The sequence below is a fragment of the Triturus cristatus genome, chromosome 1_1, assembly GCF_964204655.1.
Source record: "Triturus cristatus chromosome 1_1, aTriCri1.1, whole genome shotgun sequence".
NCBI lineage: Eukaryota > Metazoa > Chordata > Amphibia > Caudata > Salamandridae > Triturus > Triturus cristatus.
The window spans coordinates 1,056,832,715-1,056,853,228 of record NC_140579.1 but is presented as its reverse complement, the minus strand read 5'-3'; the positions used below and the strand labels follow the sequence as shown (position 1 = coordinate 1,056,853,228).

Sequence of the window (20,514 nt, the reverse complement as noted above, 5' to 3'; positions counted from 1 at the left end):
GTCAGGAAATCCACTTCAGGGGACGCAGGGACTTCGGACTCCGGTGGGAGCGGTGAAGTTTGCAACTGTCGATTAAAGTTACTGGTGCCTGCCAAGCAGGGGAGTCACTCCTTGACTCCAAGGGAGATTCTTCAGTCTTCCAGAGATAGTGGAACGTCGAAGGGCCAGGATTCTTCTTTGTAGAGCGTCGTCCAGGGTAATCTGAATTGCATTGGCAATGCTTGGTATCTTATTGTGAAGATAGGGGAGAGACTAACTCTATGACCACTCCTCTAGGAGGGTCAGGGTAGTAGGTGGTTACACCCACTTCCCTTTGTCCAGTATCGTGCCAGAGCAGGGGCAGGTAGCCCCTGAACCGGTTTGAGCTGGCATATGCACAGAGGAGCCTACTGCTCCCCCAGTGCAGGACTTCAAAGCACTCAAAGAGTGCACCCACCCAGCTCCAATACACTAAATCCTGTCTGGGAGGTGGTGACACCTCCCTGTGACAGGATACCTTTTGTTGGGCTTCCTCCACTGCGAGTTTCGGTCAGCAGCAGGAGGGCAGCCCAGTGTCTGTGCTGGTGGCATCCATTTTGTGATGCCAGGGCTCTATGAGATTTCTAACGTTTAGTACAGTGGGTACATGTCATCCCCTCTAGAAGGGTGGGATCATACTCCCACACCAGTTACTGGTGTGGGGGTAGGATTCCAAGTTGTTTGACACCAAACACGACATGTTTTGATGCAGTAATTCCAAAGTTAGCATTTAGCGCGAGGTTATAATGCACTTAAGAGTATATGGTTTAACCGCATCCACAAACAACAGCAGAGAATAGACTCTGCCAGCTGCAGAAGGGTACTGCTCAGGCAGAAGCACCCCCTCACATAGTAAACCAAGCACCCTGCCCTTGGGATTTTTAGGGCCTACCATAGGGGTGACTGATAGGTTTATATGTGTGTGTATGGTGAGATATAGGAACCTATACCTCAGTGAGGAGTGCTAACACTACCTCACACAGGCTGCAGTAGCAGGCCTGTGGTGTCAGATTGTGAATGCTTCCCAGGGGTGGCATAATACATGCTGCAGCCCCTGGTAGGCCTGTGAAGTACCAATGCCCTAGGTACCTACGGTACCATATACTAGGGGCTCATAAGGTACCACAGTATCCAATCACTAGTGCATCTAATATCACACCAAGTTGTTTAGAGAGATCAGTGAGACTGGGGCCCTGATTAGCAGGGACCCAGCCAGACTATAGTCAGAAACCAGTGTATACATCAGAGAAAAAGTGGGGGCAACATAAGTGCAGATCCTACTCTCCTACATACATGCCCCAGTGATTTATGGCACAAAAAGGGTGGGTGCACGCACTGCCAACCCTTCCAACCATGCACAAAGTCCGCCTGCTGCCTTGCTGAATATGAGTTATACAAAAATCCGTTCAGGAAGGGGAAATTGTGAGTGGTAAAACAATCATGCAACTTATCAGCTGGTCTCTACGCATTGAACTCAGATGGGACCGCTCTCCGTTTCTAAGTGCTGTAATATACAGGCAATATAGTTACCAATGTTTTGGAAGTATGGAAGGGTGAGTCAATCTTGCTGTAATTCTGACTGATGTTTTCAGTCACAGAAAGATACTGCACCAAGAATGTCCTGAAAACCTGACTTCACCCCATTTCCTAGTGAGATTTCTCAGTGAAGCAGGATAAAGTGCTATGAATTTTCGTGATTAACCATGGACCATTCTCTTGTGGGAAACCTGTAACAATGTCCAGTGAGTGACAGAGTAACACGATAAACAGCATTCTGTACAGTTGAATACCACATTCTTCATAAGTCATAGCGCTTCTTTCCAATAAAAAGTCTTATTATAGTTATGATAGTTCCTTCCAGCATGCAGGACCCCCACACAATGCCAGAAAGGGCCTACAATAGAAGATACATTGAATGGTTCATTGCATGAGAAAAAAAGAAATGTACGAACAATCTACTAATATCTCCTTAATAAAGGTCTGTACAAGTTTTCTTATTTTAAAATGGGAGGAACAATGTTAAACTATTAATGGCTCACAATGAACTATCACATCTGAAATCAAAAAAACTGAATTCCATCCCTGGCGATGCTCGCAAACAAAACAAACTCACCCTAGTGACCTGGCTGTCAACCGAAGCCGTCACTTAAGAATACTCCAGAAAACATAGATACCAAACAGAGGGGTATTACAAGACAACCCCACAAGCTCTACCCCGACATCCTCATCCAAATCCAAGAAGAAAAATGCTTCTTTGCTACACAGCTTAAGACCAAAGGATTGACATCACCCAAGCAGGCAAATAACATAAAATGCATTCTGAAAAATGATATGGGCGAATACAATAAAACGGATGGCAACATTCAGAACATAAACATACGCTAGTAATGCACTTACAGGAGAAGGAAAGTACTCTATGAACCCAAGATGTTAAGCGTTATTCCTTCTAAAAGCACCAACACGTAGTAAGTTACAAAAAAGGCCACACATTTGTGGGGGAGGAGGCGGGGCAAGAGAAAAAAAACTGTGCCATCTCTATCTCTCTCTCTCCCTCTCTCTGTCTCCCTCTGTCTCACTCACTCTGTCTGTCTCCCTCTCTCTGTCTCCCTCCCTCTCCCTCCTTCTCTCTCTCTCTCCCTCTGTCTGTCTACCTCCCTCTGTCTCCCTCTATCTGTCTCGCTCCCATTGTCTCTCTCCCTCTGTCTGTCTCCCTCTGTCTGTCGCCATCTGTCTCCCTCCCTCTCTCTCTCTGTCTCCCTCTGTCTCCCCCCCTCGGTCTCTGTCTCCCTCTCTCTGTCTCCCTCTCTCTCTGTCTCCCTCCCTCTGTCTCCCTCCCTCTGTCTGTCTCCCTCTGTCTCTCGCCCTCTGTCTCCCGCTCTCTGTCTCCCTCTGTCTCCCTCCCTCTGTCTCCCTGTTTTCATCCCTCTGTCTCCCTCCCTCTGTCTCTGTCCCTCTGTCTCCCTCCCTCTGTCTGTCTCCCTCTGTCTGTCTCCCTACCTCTGTCTCCCTCTCTGTCTCTCTCCCTCTGTCTGTCTCACTCTGCCTCTCTCCCTCTGCCTCTCTCCCTTTGTCTCTCTCCCTTTGTCTCCCTCTCTCCGTCTCCCTCCCTCTGTCTCCCTCCCTCTGTCTCCCTCCCTCTGTCTCCCTCCCTCTGTCTCCCTCCCTCTCTCTCCCCCCCTCTCTCTCTCTCTGTCTCCCTCTCTCTCCCCCTCTCGGTCTCTGTCTCCCTCTCTCTGTCTCCCTCTCTCTCTGTCTCCCTCCCTCTGTCTCCCTCCCTCTGTCTGTCTCCCTCTGTCTCTCGCCCTCTGTCTGTTGCCATCTGTCTCCCGCTCTCTGTCTCCCTCTCTCTGTCTCCCTGTTTTCATCCCTCTGTCTCCCTCCCTCTGTCTCTGTCCCTCTGTCTCCCTCCCTCTGTCTGTCTCCCTCTGTCTGTCTCCCTCCCTCTGTCTCCCTCTCTGTCTCTCTCCCTCTGTCTGTCTCACTCTGCCTCTCTCCCTCTGCCTCTCTCCCTTTGTCTCTCTCCCTTTGTCTCCCTCTCTCTGTCTCCCTCCCTCTGTCTCCCTCCCTCTGTCTCCCTCCCTCTGTCTCCCTCCCTCTGTCTGTTGCCATCTGTCTCCCGCTCTGTCTCCCTCTGTCTCCCTCTCTCTGTCTCCCTGTTTTCATCCCTCTGTCTCCCTCCCTCTGTCTCTGTCCCTCTGCCTGTCTCCCTCTGTCTCTCTTCTCTGTCTCTCTCCCTATGTCTCTCTCCGTCTCCCTCTCTGTCTCTCCCTCTCTCTGTCTCCCTCTCTCTCTCCCTCTCTCTCTGTCTCCCTCTGTCTCCCTCTCTGTCTCCCTCTCTCTCTGTCTCCCTCCCTCTGTATGTCTCCCTCTGTCTCCCTCTCCTTCCCTCTGTCATACCTGACTCCCTCCCTCTGCCTTCCTCCCTCTGTCTCCCTCTCTCTGTTTCCCTCTGTCTCCCTCCCTCTCCCTCCCTCTGTCACCCTCTGTCTCCCTCTCTCTCTCTCCCTCTGTCTCCCTCCATCTCCGTCTCCCTCTCTGTCTCTCTGCCTCTGTGTCTCTGTCTGTCGGTCCCTGTCTCTGTCAGTCCCTGTCTCCCTCCCTCTGTCTCCCTCTCCGTCTCTCTGTCTCTGTCGGTCTCTGCCTCTATCTGTCTGCCCCTGTCCCTGTCTCTGTCTGTCTCTGTCTCTATTTCTGACTGTCTCTGTCTCCCTCCCTCCCTCTGTCTCCCTCCCTCTCTCTATCTGTCTCTCTCTGTCTCCCTCTGTCTCCCTCTGTCTCACTCACTCTGTCTGTCTCCCTCTCTCTCTCTTTGTCTCCCTCCCTCTGTCTCCCTCTCCCTGTCTCTGTCTGTCTCTGCCTCTGTCTGCCCCTGTCCCTGCCTCTGCCTCTATCTGTCTCTGTCTGTCCCTGTCTCACTCACTCCGTCTGTCTCCCCCTCTCTCTCTCTCTGTCTCCCTCTCTCTGTCTCCTTCTGTCTCATTCACTCCGTTGGTCTCCCCCTCTCTCCCTCTGTCTCCCTCCCTCTCTCTCCCTCTGTCTTCCACCCTCTGTCTGTCTCCATCTGTCTCCCTCTTGTCTGTCTCCCTCCATCTGTCTCCCTCCCTCTGTCTCCATCCCTCTGTCGCCCTCCTCCCTCTGTCTGTCTCCCTCCCTCTGTCTGTCGCCCTCTGTCTATCGCCCTCTGTCTGTCACCCTCTGTCTGTCACCCTCTGTCTCCCTCTCTCTGTCTCCGCCCCTCTGTCTCCTTCCATCGGTCTCCCTCCCTCTCCCTCTGTCTCCCTCTGTCTGTCTCCCTCTGTCTGTCTCCCTCTGTCTGTCTCCCTCTGCCTGTCTCCCTCTGCCTGTCTCCCTCTGTCTCGCTCCCTCTGTCTCCCTCTCTGTCTCTCTCTCTCCCTCTGTCTGTCTCCCTCTGCCTCTCTCCCTCTGTCTGTCTCCCTCTGCCTCTCTCCCTCTGTCTCTCTCTCTGTCTCCCTCTCTCTGTCTCCCTCTCTCTGTCTCCCTCCCTCTGTCTCCCTCCCTCTATCTGTCGCCATCTGTCTCCCGCTCTGTCTCCCTCTGTCTCCCTCTCTGTCTCCCTGTTTTCATCCCTCTGTCTCCCTCCCTCTGTCTCTATCCCTCTTTCTTCCTTCCCTCTGTCTCCCTCTGCCTGTCTCCCTCTGTCTCTCTTCTCTGTCTCTCTCCGTCTCCCTCTCTCTCTCTCTCTGTCTCCTCTGTGTCTCCCTCTCGCTCTGACTCCCTCCCTCTGCCTCCCTCCCTCTGTCTCCCTCTCTCTGTCTCCCTCTGTCTCCCTCCCTCTCCCTCCCTCTGTCACCCTGTCTCCCTCTCTCTCTCTCTCTCTGCCTCCCTCCGTCTCCTTCTTCCTCTCTGTCTCTCTGCCTCTGTGTCTCTGTCTGTCTCAGTCTCCGCCTCTATCTGTCTGCCCCTGTCCCTGTCTCTGCCTCTTTCTGTCTGTCCCTCTCTCTGTCTGTCCCTGTCTCCCTCCCTCTGTCTCCCTCTCCATCTCTCTGTCTCTGTCTGTCTCTGCCTCTATCTGTGTGCCCCTGTCCCTGTCTCTGTCTGTCTCTGTCTCTATTTCGTCTGTCTCTGTCTCTCTCCCTCTCTCTGTCTCCCTCCCTCTCTCTCTCTGTCTCCCTCGCTCTCTCTATCTGTCCATCTCTGTCTCCCTCTGTCTCCCTCTGTCTCACTCACTCTGTCTGTCTCCCTCTCTCTCTCTGTCTCCCTCTGTCTCCCTCCCTCTGTCTCCCTCCCTCTTGTCCGTCTCCCTCCGTCTGTCTCCCTCCCTCCATCTGTCTCCCTCCTGTCTGTCTACCTCCTGTCTGTCTCCCTCCATCTGTCTCCCTCTATCTGTCTCCCTCCCTCTGTCTCCATCCATCTGTCTCCCTCTATCTGTCTCCCTCCCTCTGTCTCCATCCCTCTGTCGCCCTCCTCCCTCTGTCTCCCTCTCTCTGTCTCCCTCTCCGTCACTGCCTCTGTCTGCCCCTGTCCCTGTCTCTGCCTCTAACTGTCTCTGTCTGTCCCTGTCTCTGTCTGTCTCTGTCCCTGTCTCTGTCTGTCTCTATCTCTGTCTGTTTCTGTCTCCCTCCCTCCCTCTCTCTGTCTGCCTCCCTCCCTCTCTCTCTGTCTCCCTCCCTCTCTCTATCTCTCTCTCCATCTCTCTCTCTCTCTCTGTCTCTCTCTGTCTCCCTCTGTCTCACTCACTCGGTCTGTCTCCCCCTCTCTCTCTCTGTCTCCCTCTCTGTCTCCCTCTGTCTCCCTCCCTCTCTCTCCCTCTGTCTTCCTCCCTCTGTCTGTCTCCGTCTGTCTCCCTCTTGTCTGTCTCCCTCCATCTGTCTCCCTCCATCTGTCTCCCTCCCTCTGTCTCCATCCCTCGGTCGCCCTCCTCCCTCTGTCTGTCTCCCTCTGTCTGTCTCCCTCCATCTGTCTGTCTCCCTCGGTCTGTCGCCCTCTGTCTGTCACCCTCTGTCTCCCTCTCTCTGTCTCCGTCCCTCTGTCTCCATCCCTCTGTCTCCATCCCTCTTTCTCCCTCTCTCTCTCTCCCTCTGTCTGTCTCCTTCCGTCTGTCTCCCTCACTCTGTCTCCCTCTCTCTGTCTCCTTCTCTCCCTGTCTCCCTCTCTCTCTCTGTCTCCCTCTAGCTGTCTCCCTCGCTCTGCCTACCCCGGACTCCATCCCTCTGTCTCCCTCCCTCTGTCTCCCTTTTTCTCTGTCTCCCACGGTTTCCCTCTCTCTCTATCTCCCTTCCTCTGTCTGTCTCCCTCTGTCTCACTCCCTCCCTCTGTCTGTCTCCCTCCCTCTGTCGCCCTCCTCCCTCTGTCTGTCTCCCTCTGTTTGTCGCCCTCTGCCTCCCTCTCTGTCTCCCTCTGTCTCTGTCCCTCTGTCTCCCTCCCTCTCTGTCTCCCTCTCTCTGTCTCCCTCGTCTCCCTCTGTCTGTCTCTGTTTCCTCCCTCTGTCTCCCTCCCTCTGTTTCCCTCCCTCTGTCTCCCTCCCTCTATCTGTCTCCCTCGCTCTGTCGCCATCCTCCCTCTGTCTGTCTCCCTCTCTTTCCCTCTGTCTTACCTGACTCCCTCCCTCTGCCTCCCTCCCTCTGTCTCCCTCGCTCTGTCTCCCTCTGTCTCCCTCCCTCCCCCTCCCTCTGTCACCCTCTGTCTGCCTCTCTCTCTCTCCCTCTGTCTCCCTCCGTCTCCGTCTTCCTCTCTGTCTCTCTGCCTCTGTGTTTCTGTCTGTCTCAGTCTCCGCCTCTATCTGTCTGCCCCTGTCCCTGTCTCTGCCTCTATCTGTCTGTCCCTCTCTCTGTCTGTCCCTGTCTCCCTCCCTCTGTCTCCCTCTCCATCCCTCTGTCTCTGTCTGTCTCTGCCTCTATCTGTGTGCCCCTGTCTCTGTCAGTCTCTATTTCGTCTGTCTCTGTCTCTCTCCCTCTCTCTGTCTCCCTCCCTCTCTCTCTCTGTCTCCCTCGCTCTCTCTATCTGTCTCTCTCTGTCTCCTTCTGTCTCACTCATTCTGTCTGTCTCCCTCTCTCTCTTGTCTCCCTCTGTCTCCCTCCCTCTCTCTCCCTCTCTCTCCCTCCCTCTGTCTCCCTCCCTCTTGTCCGTCTCCCTCCGTCTGTCTCCCTCCCTCCATCTGTCTCCCTCCTGTCTGTCTACCTCCTGTCTGTCTCCCTCCATCTGTCTCCCTCTATCTGTCTCCCTCCCTCTGTCTCCATCCCTCTGTTGCCCTCCTCCCTCTGTCTCCCTCTCCGTCTCTGCCTCTGTCTGCCCCTGTCCCTGTCTCTGCCTCTAACTGTCTCTGTCTGTCCCTATCTCTGTCCCTGTCTCTGTCTGTCTCTTTCTCTGTCTGTTTCTGTCTCCCTTCCTCCCTCTCTCTGTCTGCCTCCCTCCCTCTCTCTCTGTCTCCCTCCCTCTCTCTATCGCTCTCTCCATCTCTCTCTCTCTGTCTCTCTCTGTCTCCCTCTGTCTCACTCACTCCATCTGTCTCCCCCTCTTTCTATCTGTCTCCCTCTCTGTCTCCTTCTGTCTCCCTCCCTCTCTCTCCCTCTGTCTTCCTCCCTCTGTCTGTCTCCGTCTGTCTCCCTCTTGTCTGTCTCCCTCCATCTGTCTCCCTCCATCTGTCTCCCTCCCTCTGTCTCCATCCCTCTGTCGCCCTCCTCCCTCTGTCTGTCTCCCTCTGTCTGTCTCCCTCGGTCTGTCGCCCTCTGTCTGTCGCCCTCTGTCTCCCCCTCTCTGTCTCCGTCCCTCTGTCTCCATCCCTCTGTCTCCATCTCTCTTTCTCCCTCTCTCTCTCCCTCTGTCTGTCTCCCTCCGTCTGTCTCCCTCACTCTGTCTCCCTCTCTCTGTCTCCTTCTCTCTCTGTCTCCCTCTCTCTCTGTCTCCCTCTATCTGTCTCCCTCGCTCTGCCTACCCCGGACTCCATCCCTCTGTCTCCCTCCCTCTGTCTCCCTTTTTCTCTGTCTCCCACGGTTTCCCTCTCTCTCTGTCTCCCTTCCTCTGTCTGTCTCCCTCTGTCTGTCTCCCTCCCTCTGTCTCCCTCTGTCTCACTCCCTCCCTCTGTCTGTCTCCCTCCCTCTGTCGCCCTCCTCCCTCTGTCTGTCTCCCTCTGTTTGTCGCCCTCTGCCTCCCTCTCTGTCTCCCTCTGTCTCTGTCCCTCTGTCCCCCTCCCTCTGTCTCCCTCCCTCTCTGTCTCCCTCTATCTGTCTCCCTCCTTCTCCCTCTGTCTGTCTCTGTTTCCTCCCTCTGTCTCCCTCCCTCTGTTTCCCTCCCTCTGTCTCCCTCCCTCTGTCGCCCTCCTCCCTCTATCTGTCTCCCTCGCTCTGTCGCCATCCTCCCTCTGTCTGTCTCCCTCTGTCTCCCTCCCTCTGTCTTCCTCCCTCCATCTCCCTCTGTCTGTCACCTCACCCCAGCTTCCCGGGCACACGCACAGCCGCACCTGAGCACTTCACAGGTCTTTAAAAGACCATTTACTTGTTAATGAGGCTTTGTTGTGAATCACCCGGCTCCCATAGAGCAGAGTGTCTAGGAATGCCTCTTAATTAGCAGCAGTTATGTGCTAAGTGCCCGCGACACACCCACCATTTGCAGGCGACACAGTACTGTGTCGGGACACACAGTTTGGAAAGCTCTGTACTAGGGGCTCATAAGGTACCACAGTATCCAATCACTAGTGCATCTAATATCACACCAAGTTGTTTAGAGAGATCAGTGAGACTGGGGCCCTGATTAGCAGGGGCCCAGCCAGACTATAGTCAGAAACCAGTGTATACATCAGAAAAAAGTGGGGGCAACATAAGTGCAGATCCTACTCTCCTACACACATGCCCCAGTGATTTATGGCACAAAAAGGGTGGGTGCACGCACTGCCAACCCTTCCAACCATGCACAAAGTCCGCCTGCTGCCTTGCTGAATATGAGTTATACAAAAATCCGTTCAGGAAGGGGAAATTGTGAGTGGTAAAACAATCATGCAACTTATCAGCTGGTCTCTACGCATTGAACTCAGATGGGACCGCTCTCCGTTTCTAAGTGCTGTAATATACAGGCAATATAGTTACCAATGTTTTGGAAGTATGGAAGGGTGAGTCAATCTTGCTGTAATTCTGACTGATGTTTTCAGTCACAGAAAGATACTGCACCAAGAATGTCCTGAAAACCTGACTTCACCCCATTTCCTAGTGAGATTTCTCAGTGAAGCAGGATAAAGTGCTATGAATTTTCGTGATTAACCATGGACCATTCTCTTGTGGGAAACCTGTAACAATGTCCAGTGAGTGACAGAGTAACACGATAAACAGCATTATGTACAGTTGAATACCACATTCTTCATAAGTCATAGCGCTTCTTTCCAATAAAAAGTCTTATTATAGTTATAATAGTTCCTTCCAGCATGTAGGACCCCCACACAATGCCAGAAAGGGCCTACAATAGAATATACATTGAATGGTTCATTGCATGAGAAAAAAAGAAATGTACGAACAATCTACTAATATCTCCTTAATAAAGGTCTGTACAAGTTTTCTTATTTTAAAATGGGAGGAACAATGTTAAACTATTAATGGCTCACAATGAACTATCACATCTGAAATCAAAAAAACTGAATTCCATCCCTGGTGATGCTCGCAAACAAAACAAACTCACCCTAGTGACCTGGCTGTCAACCGAAGCCGTCACTTAAGAATACTCCAGAAAACATAGATGCCAAACAGAGGGGTATTACAAGACAACCCCACAAGCTCTACCCCGACATCCTCATCCAAATCGAAGAGGAAAAATGCTTCTTTGCTACACAGCTTAAGACCAAAGGATTGACATCACCCAAGCAGGCAAATAACATAAAATGCATTCTGAAAAATGATATGGGCGAATACAATAAAACGGATGGCAACATTCAGAACATAAACATACGCTAGTAATGCACTTACAGGAGAAGGAAAGTAATCTATGAACCCAAGATGTTAAGCGTTATTCCTTCTAAAAGCACCAACACGTCGTAAGTTACAAAAAAGGCCACACATTTGTGGGGGAGGAGGTGGGGCAAGAGAAAAAAAACGGTGCCATCTCGATCTCTCTCTCTCCCTCTCTCTGTCTCCCTCTGTCTCACTCACTCTGTCTGTCTCCCTCTCTCTGTCTCCCTCCCTCTCCCTCCTTCTCTCTCTCTCCCTCTGTCTGTCTACCTCCCTCTGTCTCCCTCTATCTGTCTCGCTCCCTTTGTCTCTCTCCCTCTGTCTGTCTCCCTCTGTCTGTCGCCATCTGTCTCCCTCTCTCTGTCTCCCTGTTTTCATCCCTCTGTCTCCATTCCTCTGTGTCTGTCCCTCTGTCGCCCTCCCTCTGTCTCGCTCCCTCTCTCTCTCTGTCTCCTTCTGTCTCCCCCTCTCGGTCTCTGTCTCCCTCACTCTGTCTCCCTCCCTCTGTCTCCCTCCCTCTGTCTGTCTCCCTCTGTCTCTCGCCCTCTGTCTGTTGCCATCTGTCTCCCGCTCTCTGTCTCCCTCTGTCTCCCTCTCTCTGTCTCCCTGTTTTCATCCCTCTGTCTCCCTCCCTCTGTCTCTGTCCCTCTGTCTGTGTCCCTCTGTCTGTCTCCCTCCCTCTGTCTCCCTCTCTGTCTCTCTCCCTCTGTCTCTCTCCTTCTGCCTCTCTCCCTCTGCCTCTCTCCCTCTGTCTCTCTCCCTCTGTCTCCCCCTCTCTGTCTCCCTCCCTCTGTCTCCCTCCCTCTGTCTGTCTCCCTCTGTCTGTCGCCATCTGTCTCCCTCTGTCTCCCCCTTCTCTGTCTCCCTGTTTTCATCCCTCTGTCTCCCTCCCTCTGTCTCTGTTCCTCTGTCTCCCTCCCTCTGTCTCCCTCTGCCTGTCTCCCTCTGTCTCTCTCCCTATGTCTCTCTCCGTCTCCCTCTCTCTCTCTCCCTCTCTCTCTGTCTCCCTTTGTCTCCCTCTCTGTCTCCCTCTCTCTCTGTCTCCCTCCCTCTGTATGTCTCCCTCTGTCTCCCTCTCCTTCCCTCTGTCATACCTGACTCCCTCCCTCTGCCTTCCTCCCTCTGTCTCCCTCTCTCTGTTTCCCTCTGTCTCCCTCCCTCTCCCTCCCTCTGTCACCCTCTGTCTCCCTCTCTCTCTCTCCCTCTGTCTCCCTCCGTCTCCGTCTCCCTCTCTGTCTCTCTGCCTCTGTGTCTCTGTCTGTCGGTCCCTGTCTCTGTCAGTCCCTGTCTCCCTCCCTCTGTCTCCCTCTCTGTCTCTCTGTCTCTGTCAGTCTCTGCCTCTATCTGTCTGCCCCTGTCTCTGCCTGTCTCTGTCTCTATTTCTGACTGTCTCTGTCTCCCTCCCTCCCTCTGTCTCCTTCCCTCTCTCTCTCTGTCTCCCTCCCTCTCTCTATCTGTCTCTCTCTGTCTCCCTCTGTCTCACTCACTCTGTCTGTCTCCCTCTCTCTCTCTCACTCTGTCTCCCTCCCTCTGTCTCCCTCTCCCTGTCTCTGTCTGTCTCTGCCTCTGTCTGCCCCTGTCCCTGCCTCTGCCTCTATCTGTCTCTGTCTCTCCCTGTCTGTCTCCCTCTGTCTCACTCACTCCGTCTGTCTCCCCCCTCTCTCTCTCTGTCTCCCTCTCTCTGTCTCCTTCTGTCTCATTCACTCCGTTGGTCTCCCCCTCTCTCCCCCTGTCTCCCTCCCTCTCTCTCCCTCTGTCTTCCACCCTCTGTCTGTCTCCATCTGTCTCCCTCTTGTCTGTCTCCCTCCATCTGTCTCCCTCCCTCTGTCTCCATCCCTCTGTCGCCCTCCTCCCTCTGTCTGTCTCCCTCCCTCTGTCTGTCACCCTCTGTCTGTCGCCCTCTGTCTGTCACCCTCTGTCTCCCTCTCTCTGTCTCCGCCCCTCTGTCTCCTTCCCTCGGTCTCCCTCCCTCTCCCTCTGTCTCCCTCTTTCTCCCTCTGTCTGTCTCCCTCTGCCTGTCTCCCTCTGCCTGTCTCCCTCTGCCTGTCTCCCTCTGTCTCGCTCCCTCTGTCTCCCTCTCTGTCTCTCTCTCTCCCTCTGTCTGTCTCCCTCTGCCTCTCTCCCTCTGTCTGTCTCCCTCTGCCTCTCTCCCTCTGTCTCTCTCTCTCTGTCTCCCTCTCTCTGTCTCCCTCTCTCTGTCTCCCTCCCTCTGTCTCCCTCCAACTGTCTGTCGCCATCTGTCTCCTGCTCTGTCTCCCTCTGTCTCCCTCTCTCTGTCTCCTTGTTTTCATCCCTCTGTCTCCCTCCCTCTGTCTCTATCCCTCTGTCTCTATCCCTCTGTCTCTATCCCTCTGTCTCCCTCCCTCTGTCTCCCTCTGCCTGTCTCCCTCTGTCTCTCTTCTCTGTCTCTCTCCGTCTCCCTCTCTCTGTCTCCCTCTCTCTCTCTCTCTGTCTCCCTCTGTGTCTCCCTCTCGCTCTGTCTCCCTCCCTCTGTCTGTCTCCCTCTGTCTCCCTCTCTTTCCCTCTGTCTTACCTGACTCCCTCCCTCTGCCTCCCTCCCTCTGTCTCCCGCTCTCTGTCTCCCTCTGTCTCCCTCTCTCTGTCTCCCTGTTTTCATCCCTCTGTCTCCCTCCCTCTGTCTCTGTCCCTCTGTCTGTGTCCCTCTGTCTGTCTCCCTCCCTCTGTCTCCCTCTCTGTCTCTCTCCCTCTGTCTCTCTCCTTCTGCCTCTCTCCCTCTGCCTCTCTCCCTCTGTCTCTCTCCCTCTGTCTCCCCCTCTCTGTCTCCCTCCCTCTGTCTCCCTCCCTCTGTCTGTCTCCCTCTGTCTGTCGCCATCTGTCTCCCTCTGTCTCCCCCTTCTCTGTCTCCCTGTTTTCATCCCTCTGTCTCCCTCCCTCTGTCTCTGTTCCTCTGTCTCCCTCCCTCTGTCTCCCTCTGCCTGTCTCCCTCTGTCTCTCTCCCTATGTCTCTCTCCGTCTCCCTCTCTCTCTCTCCCTCTCTCTCTGTCTCCCTCTGTCTCCCTCTCTGTCTCCCTCTCTCTCTGTCTCCCTCCCTCTGTATGTCTCCCTCTGTCTCCCTCTCCTTCCCTCTGTCATACCTGACTCCCTCCCTCTGCCTTCCTCCCTCTGTCTCCCTCTCTCTGTTTCCCTCTGTCTCCCTCCCTCTCCCTCCCTCTGTCACCCTCTGTCTCCCTCTCTCTCTCTCCCTCTGTCTCCCTCCGTCTCCGTCTCCCTCTCTGTCTCTCTGCCTCTGTGTCTCTGTCTGTCGGTCCCTGTCTCTGTCAGTCCCTGTCTCCCTCCCTCTGTCTCCCTCTCTGTCTCTCTGTCTCTGTCAGTCTCTGCCTCTATCTGTCTGCCCCTGTCCCTGTCTCTGTCTGTCTCTGTCTCTATTTCTGACTGTCTCTGTCTCCCTCCCTCCCTCTGTCTCCTTCCCTCTCTCTCTCTGTCTCCCTCCCTCTCTCTATCTGTCTCTCTCTGTCTCCCTCTGTCTCCCTCTGTCTCACTCACTCTGTCTGTCTCCCTCTCTCTCTCTCACTCTGTCTCCCTCCCTCTGTCTCCCTCTCCCTGTCTCTGTCTGTCTCTGCCTCTGTCTGCCCCTGCCTCTGCCTCTATCTGTCTCTCCCTGTCTGTCTCCCTCTGTCTCACTCACTCCGTCTGTCTCCCCTCTCTCTCTCTCTGTCTCCCTCTCTCTGTCTCCTTCTGTCTCATTCACTCCGTTGGTCTCCCCCTCTCTCCCCCTGTCTCCCTCCCTCTCTCTCCCTCTGTCTTCCACCCTCTGTCTGTCTCCATCTGTCTCCCTCTTGTCTGTCTCCCTCCATCTGTCTCCCTCCCTCTGTCTCCATCCCTCTGTCGCCCTCCTCCCTCTGTCTGTCTCCCTCCCTCTGTCTGTCACCCTCTGTCTGTCGCCCTCTGTCTGTCACCCTCTGTCTCCCTCTCTCTGTCTCCGCCCCTCTGTCTCCTTCCCTCGGTCTCCCTCCCTCTCCCTCTGTCTCCCTCTTTCTCCCTCTGTCTGTCTCCCTCTGCCTGTCTCCCTCTGCCTGTCTCCCTCTGCCTGTCTCCCTCTGTCTCGCTCCCTCTGTCTCCCTCTCTGTCTCTCTCTCTCCCTCTGTCTGTCTCCCTCTGCCTCTCTCCCTCTGTCTGTCTCCCTCTGCCTCTCTCCCTCTGTCTCTCTCTCTCTGTCTCCCTCTCTCTGTCTCCCTCTCTCTGTCTCCCTCCCTCTGTCTCCCTCCAACTGTCTGTCGCCATCTGTCTCCTGCTCTGTCTCCCTCTGTCTCCCTCTCTCTGTCTCCCTGTTTTCATCCCTCTGTCTCCCTCCCTCTGTCTCTATCCCTCTGTCTCTATCCCTCTGTCTCTATCCCTCTGTCTCCCTCCCTCTGTCTCCCTCTGCCTGTCTCCCTCTGTCTCTCTTCTCTGTCTCTCTCCGTCTCCCTCTCTCTGTCTCCCTCTCTCTCTCTCTCTGTCTCCCTCTGTGTCTCCCTCTCGCTCTGTCTCCCTCCCTCTGTCTGTCTCCCTCTGTCTCCCTCTCTTTCCCTCTGTCTTACCTGACTCCCTCCCTCTGCCTCCCTCCCTCTGTCTCCCTCTCTCTGTCTCCCTCTGTCACCCTCTGTCTCTCTCTCTCTCCCTCTGTCTCCCTCCGTCTCCCTCTTCCTCTCTGTCTCTCTGCCTCTGTGTCTCTGTCTGTCTCAGTCTCCGCCTCTATCTGTCTGCCCCTGTCCCCGTCTCTGCCTCTATCTGTCTGTCCCTGTCTCCCTCCCTCTGTCTCCCTCTCCATCTCTCAATCTCTGTCTGTCTCTGCCTCTATCTGTGTGCCCATGTCCCTGTCTCTGTCTGTCTCTGTCTCTATTTCGTCTGTCTCTGTCTCTCTCCCTCTCTCTGTCTCCTTCCCTCTCTCTCTCTGTCTCCCTCGCTCTCTCTATCTGTCTCTCTCTGTCTCCCTCTGTCTCCCTCTGTGTCACTCACTCTGTCTGTCTCCCTCTCTCTCTCTGCCTCCCTCTGTCTCCCTCCCTCTCTCTCCCTCTTTCTCCCTCTCTCTGTCTCCTTCCCTCTTGTCCGTCTCCCTCCGTCTGTCTCCCTCCCTCCATCTGTCTCCCTCCTGTCTGTCTTCCTCCTGTCTGTCTCCCTCCATCTGTCTCCCTCTATCTGTCTCCCTCCCTCTGTCTCCATCCCTCTGTCGCCCTCCTCCCTCTGTCTCCCTCTCCGTCTCTGCCTCTGTCTGCCCCTGTCCCTGTCTCTGCCTCTAACTGTCTCTGTCTGTCCCTGTCTCTGTCTGTCTCTGTCCCTGTCTCTGTCTGTCTCTATCTCTGTCTGTTTCTGTCTCCCTCCCTCCCTCTCTCTGTCTGCCTCCCTCCCTCTCTCTCTGTCTCCCTCCCTCTCTCTATCTCTCTCTCCATCTCTCTCTCTCTGTCTCTCTCTGTCTCCCTCGGTCTCACTCACTCCGTCTGTCTCCCCCTCTCTCTCTCTGTCTCCCTCTCTGTCTCCCTCTGTCTCCCTCCCTCTCTCTCCCTCTGTCTTCCTCCCTCTGTCTGTCTCCGTCTGTCTCCCTCTTGTCTGTCTCCCTCCATCTGTCTCCCTCCCTCTGTCTCCATCCCTCTGTCGCCCTCCTCCCTCTGTCTGTCTCCCTCTGTCTGTCTCCCTCCATCTGTCTGTCTCCCTCGGTCTGTCGCCCTCTGTCTGTCACCCTCTGTCTCCCTCTCTCTGTCTCCGTCCCTCTGTCTCCGTCCCTCTGTCTCCGTCCCTCTGTCTCCATCCCTCTGTCTCCATCCCTCTTTCTCCCTCTCTCTCTCTCCCTCCGTCTGTCTCCCTCACTCTGTCTCCCTCTCTCTGTCTCCTTCTCTCTCTGTCTCCCTCTCTCTCTGTCTCCCTCTATCTGTCTCCCTCGCTCTGCCTACCCCGGACTCCATCCCTCTGTCTCCCTCCCTCTGTCTCCCTTTTTCTCTGTCTCCCACGGTTTCCCTCTCTCTCTGTCTCCCTTCCTCTGTCTGTCTCCCTCTGTCTGTCTCCCTCCCTCTGTCTCCCTCTGTCTCCCTCCCTCCCTCTGTCTGTCTCCCTCCCTCTGTCGCCCTCCTCCCTCTGTCTGTCTCCCTCTGTTTGTTGCCCTCTGCCTCCCTCTCTGTCTCCCTCTGTCTCTGTCCCTCTGTCCCCCTCTCTCTGTCTCCCTCCCTCTCTGTCTCCCTCTCTCCGTCTCCCTCTGTCTGTCTCTGTTTCCTCCCTCTGTCTCCCTCCCTCTGTCTCCCTCCCTCTGTCTCCCTCCCTCTGTCGCCCTCCTCCCTGTATCTGTCTCCCTCCATCTGTCTCCCTCTATCTGTCTCCCTCCCTCTGTCTCCATCCCTCTGTCGCCCTCCTCCCTCTGTCTCCCTCCCTCTGTCTCCCTCTCCGTCTCTGCCTCTGTCTGCCCCTGTCCCTGTCTCTGCCTCTAACTGTCTCTGTCTGTCCCTGTCACTGTCTGTCTCTGTCCCTGTCTCTGTCTGTCTCTATCTCTGTCTGTTTCTGTCTCCCTCCCTCCCTCCCTCTCTCTGTCTGCCTCCCTCCCTCTCTCTCTGTCTCCCTCCCTCTCTCTATCTCTCTCTCCATCTCTCTCTCTCTGTCTCTCTCTGTCTCCCTCGGTCTCACTCACTCCTCTGTCTCCCCCTCTCTCTCTCTGTCTCCCTCTCTGTCTCCCTCTGTCTCCCTCCCTCTCTCTCCCTCTGTCTTCCTCCCTCTGTCTGTCTCCCTCTTGTCTGTCTCCCTCTTGTCTGTCTCCCTCCATCTGTCTCCCTCCATCTGTCTCCCTCCCTCTGTCTCCATCCCTCTGTCGCCCTCCTCCCTCTGTCTGTCTCCCTCTGTCTGTCTCCCTCCATCTGTCTGTCTCCCTCGGTCTGTCGCCCTCTGTCTGTCACCCTCTGTCTCCCTCTCTCTGTCTCCGTCCCTCTGTCTCCATCCCTCTGTCTCCATCCCTCTTTCTCCCTCTCTCTCTCTCCCTCTGTCTGTCTCCCTCACTCTGTCTCCCTCACTCTGTCTCCCTCTCTCTGTCTCCTTCTCTCTCTGTCTCCCTCTCTCTCTGTCTCCCTCTATCTGTCTCCCTCGCTCTGCCTACCCCGGACTCCATCCCTCTGTCTCCCTCCCTCTGTCTCCCTTTTTCTCTGTCTCCCACGGTTTCCCTCTCTCTCTGTCTCCCTTCCTCTGTCTGTCTCCCTCTGTCTGTCTCCCTCCCTCTGTCTCCCTCTGTCTCCCTCCCTCCCTCTGTCTGTCTCCCTCCCTCTGTCGCCCTCCTCCCTCTGTCTGTCTCCCTCTGTTTGTTGCCCTCTGCCTCCCTCTCTGTCTCCCTCTGTCTCTGTCCCTCTGTCCCCCTCCCTCTGTCTCCCTCCCTCTCTGTCTCCCTCTCTCTGTCTCCCTCCGTCTCCCTCTGTCTGTCTGTTTCCTCCCTCTGTCTCCCTCCCTCTGTTTCCCTCCCTCTGTCTCCCTCCCTCTGTCGCCCTCCTCCCTGTATCTGTCTCCCTCGCTCTGTCGCCATCCTCCCTCTGTCTGTCTCCCTCTGTCTCCCTCCCTCTGTCTTCCTCCCTCCATCTCCCTCTGTCTGTCACCTCACTCCAGCTTCCCGGGCACACACACAGCCGCACCTGAGCACTTCACAGGTCTTTAAAAGACCATTTACTTGTTAATGAGGCTTTGTTGTGAATCGCCCGGCTCCCATAGAGCAGAGTGTCTAGGAATGCCTCTTAATTAGCAGCAGTTATGTGCTAAGTGCCCGCGACACACCCACCATTTGCAGGCGACACAGTACTGTGTCGGGACACACAGTTTGGAAAGCTCTGCCTTAGGGCATGTATGTGCGCCACATGTGCACACATGCATATTTCAGAGGTGCAACAGGGTGTCCTTTTGGAACCCTTGCACCCTTGAAATTGCATGCGCAATTTGCGAATACCTATTGGGTACTCGCAAACTGCGCATGCAATTCCCATTCATTCCTATATGCCTCTTGGCCCATAGGAATGAATGGGAAGGGATTCCTTAATTGCGAATCGCAATTTGAGATGCACAATTAAGGAATATTTAGGAATCGCAAAAATTATTGCAATTACTACCTACATAGCATTTTGCGCGTCCTTAATAGGGATTCTCTAAAAATTGCTATTAAGGACTCGCAAACTGCTACAATGATACATCTGCCCCTCATTCCCTTATTTTTCATTGTCTACTTTACCATTTTTGTCCCTGATTTTTTAACCTTGTAGTTTAGAACTTTCTTCTGGATTCTACTTTTGGATACGATTCCCTGGTTCTTTTCTCCTTCCCGATGTCAAGGTGTTTGGTGCCTTACCACTCTCTTCAGTGCTAATCTTCATCTTTAATCAAGAGTTACAAAATTGCAAGGATGTTCATTTCCATTTATATCTTTTATTCTCCTAACCTGGACCCTTTCAAGGAATCACTTTAACCTTTATTGATCTCTGTAGGGTGGAATCATCACTACTGGGAGGTTTTGCCCTTTCCTTGGGCAATCTAGAAAGGCACTCTACAGACCTTCTTAGCCTCCAGTGCTTGACAGTACCACAATATCCTCTAATGCCAACTCACATACTTAACAGTAACTGTATTGACCATTGGAATGTCAATAGCGATCCCCACACTGGATTCCAAGGGACAGTCATGCCCTGCCTGGGCACCTGGCCTCACCAGGACAAGCATGGACGTAGAACCACTAGACACTCAAGGCACCCACATATTAACACAATCCCAACGTCATATCTAGCTTTCCTTCATGCACTGGTAGTTTCACACACACCAACAGTCATAACTCATGACCTTTTGAGACACACTCTGCAGAAGCAAAGGACACATTTGTGGCCATTGGACACTCATTTCAGAACAAGTGAACTTCAACTTCAGCACATTTACCATTGTGAAAAAACACCATACACACCTGCAATCTAGCATTATTAGGTAATGCAGGACTCCCGAAGAGCTGATCATTAAAGTATGGATGAAGGGTAGCCAGGAAGGGTGGCCTGAATGACATGGCACAGCGCAGACATTGTCCAAGCTCCCAGTCTGTCTCTGCAATCCTACATCATCCTGTGGAGGCAGAAACCATCACTGTAAACAAAAGCACCCGCAATATCAGGGAGACTGCTAGAAGCAAAGATCAGCAATTCTACAGCTCTTAGGAGCACAGGTTATGGCAGAGACTTGCTGTTGCTGCTTCCATCAAGAGCGTTTCATCCCTAATGTCTGGACAAGGGCCAGCAACCTTGGACAAAGCAGAGCAGAGCTGGCCTGTCAGAGACTATCTGGAATAGTGCAGTCCAACCAGTGGTCAGACCACAGAAGGAACTGACTGCAGGATGGTTAGCGGTGCAGAATAACAAGGAGGCAAGGGTGCAAGGTCAAGGAACAACAGGGATACATTGAGTACTGCATCCTCCGTGGTGAGCTCAGCGATTAAAGCCACGCAGGGAGAAATGCAATAGGGATGGCTGCTCCTCATTGCACTGGAAACTGGCCACTAATACCTGGTGTGAAAACATAAACCCTGCAGTGACCTGGGCTCCCATACTGGAGTGAACACTAGAGGTGCTATAAAGACACAGAGAGTGAGGCACATGGCTAAGTACCTTCGACTACAGAATTATATATTGGACGAGCAAATAATAAGACTGAAGAGTTGTAGAGAGTCTGGGGAGAGCAAAATGCCATTCAATAAGACAATGGCAATGATTGGTGGATGGTGAGTTCTAAGGATAAGCCCAAAGAGCCAAGCTAAATCTGAAGCAGCATCCAAGGCCACACACAAGAAGGGGACCAACTTCATATGCTAGGCAGTGTTCCGCACTGCTAATAATGTGGCGTTCTAAGATGAGAGAGATAGACCGAACAAGACAAACAGGGCGCAATATTGGACCTTACACTAGAGATGCCCTCGAACTAGATACTGTAGTGATAGATTTGGATGTGCTACACAAGGAAGAGAGGAAAATGGCTGAGCACATAAGTGAAACAGAGACAACACTGTCGGAATTCAAGTGTAGACTTGACGAATTGCAGAAGCAAGTAAAAGACTTGCCTGAAAGGGTCCACTTTTTGGAGTACAAGACTGAAGACTCTGAGGGTCTAGCTATCAGAAATAGCACTT

At 53.9% G+C, this 20,514-nt stretch overlaps 2 long non-coding RNA genes across 7 annotated transcripts in view; both read right to left on the bottom strand.

Annotated features, from left to right (window-relative positions):
- The window catches only part of LOC146871520 (uncharacterized), a 31,253-nt gene extending 11,805 nt beyond the window's left edge, over positions 1-19,448 (bottom strand). Inside the window, exon 1 of the long non-coding RNA XR_014981016.1 lies at positions 19,306-19,448. This is a non-coding gene — a long non-coding RNA (uncharacterized LOC146871520). The remainder of the gene's footprint in view (positions 1-19,305) is intronic.
- LOC146871519 (uncharacterized) overlaps positions 1-20,514 on the bottom strand; it is a 366,584-nt gene that overhangs the window by 17,801 nt on the left and 328,269 nt on the right. The gene's annotated exons all lie outside the window — the stretch shown is intronic.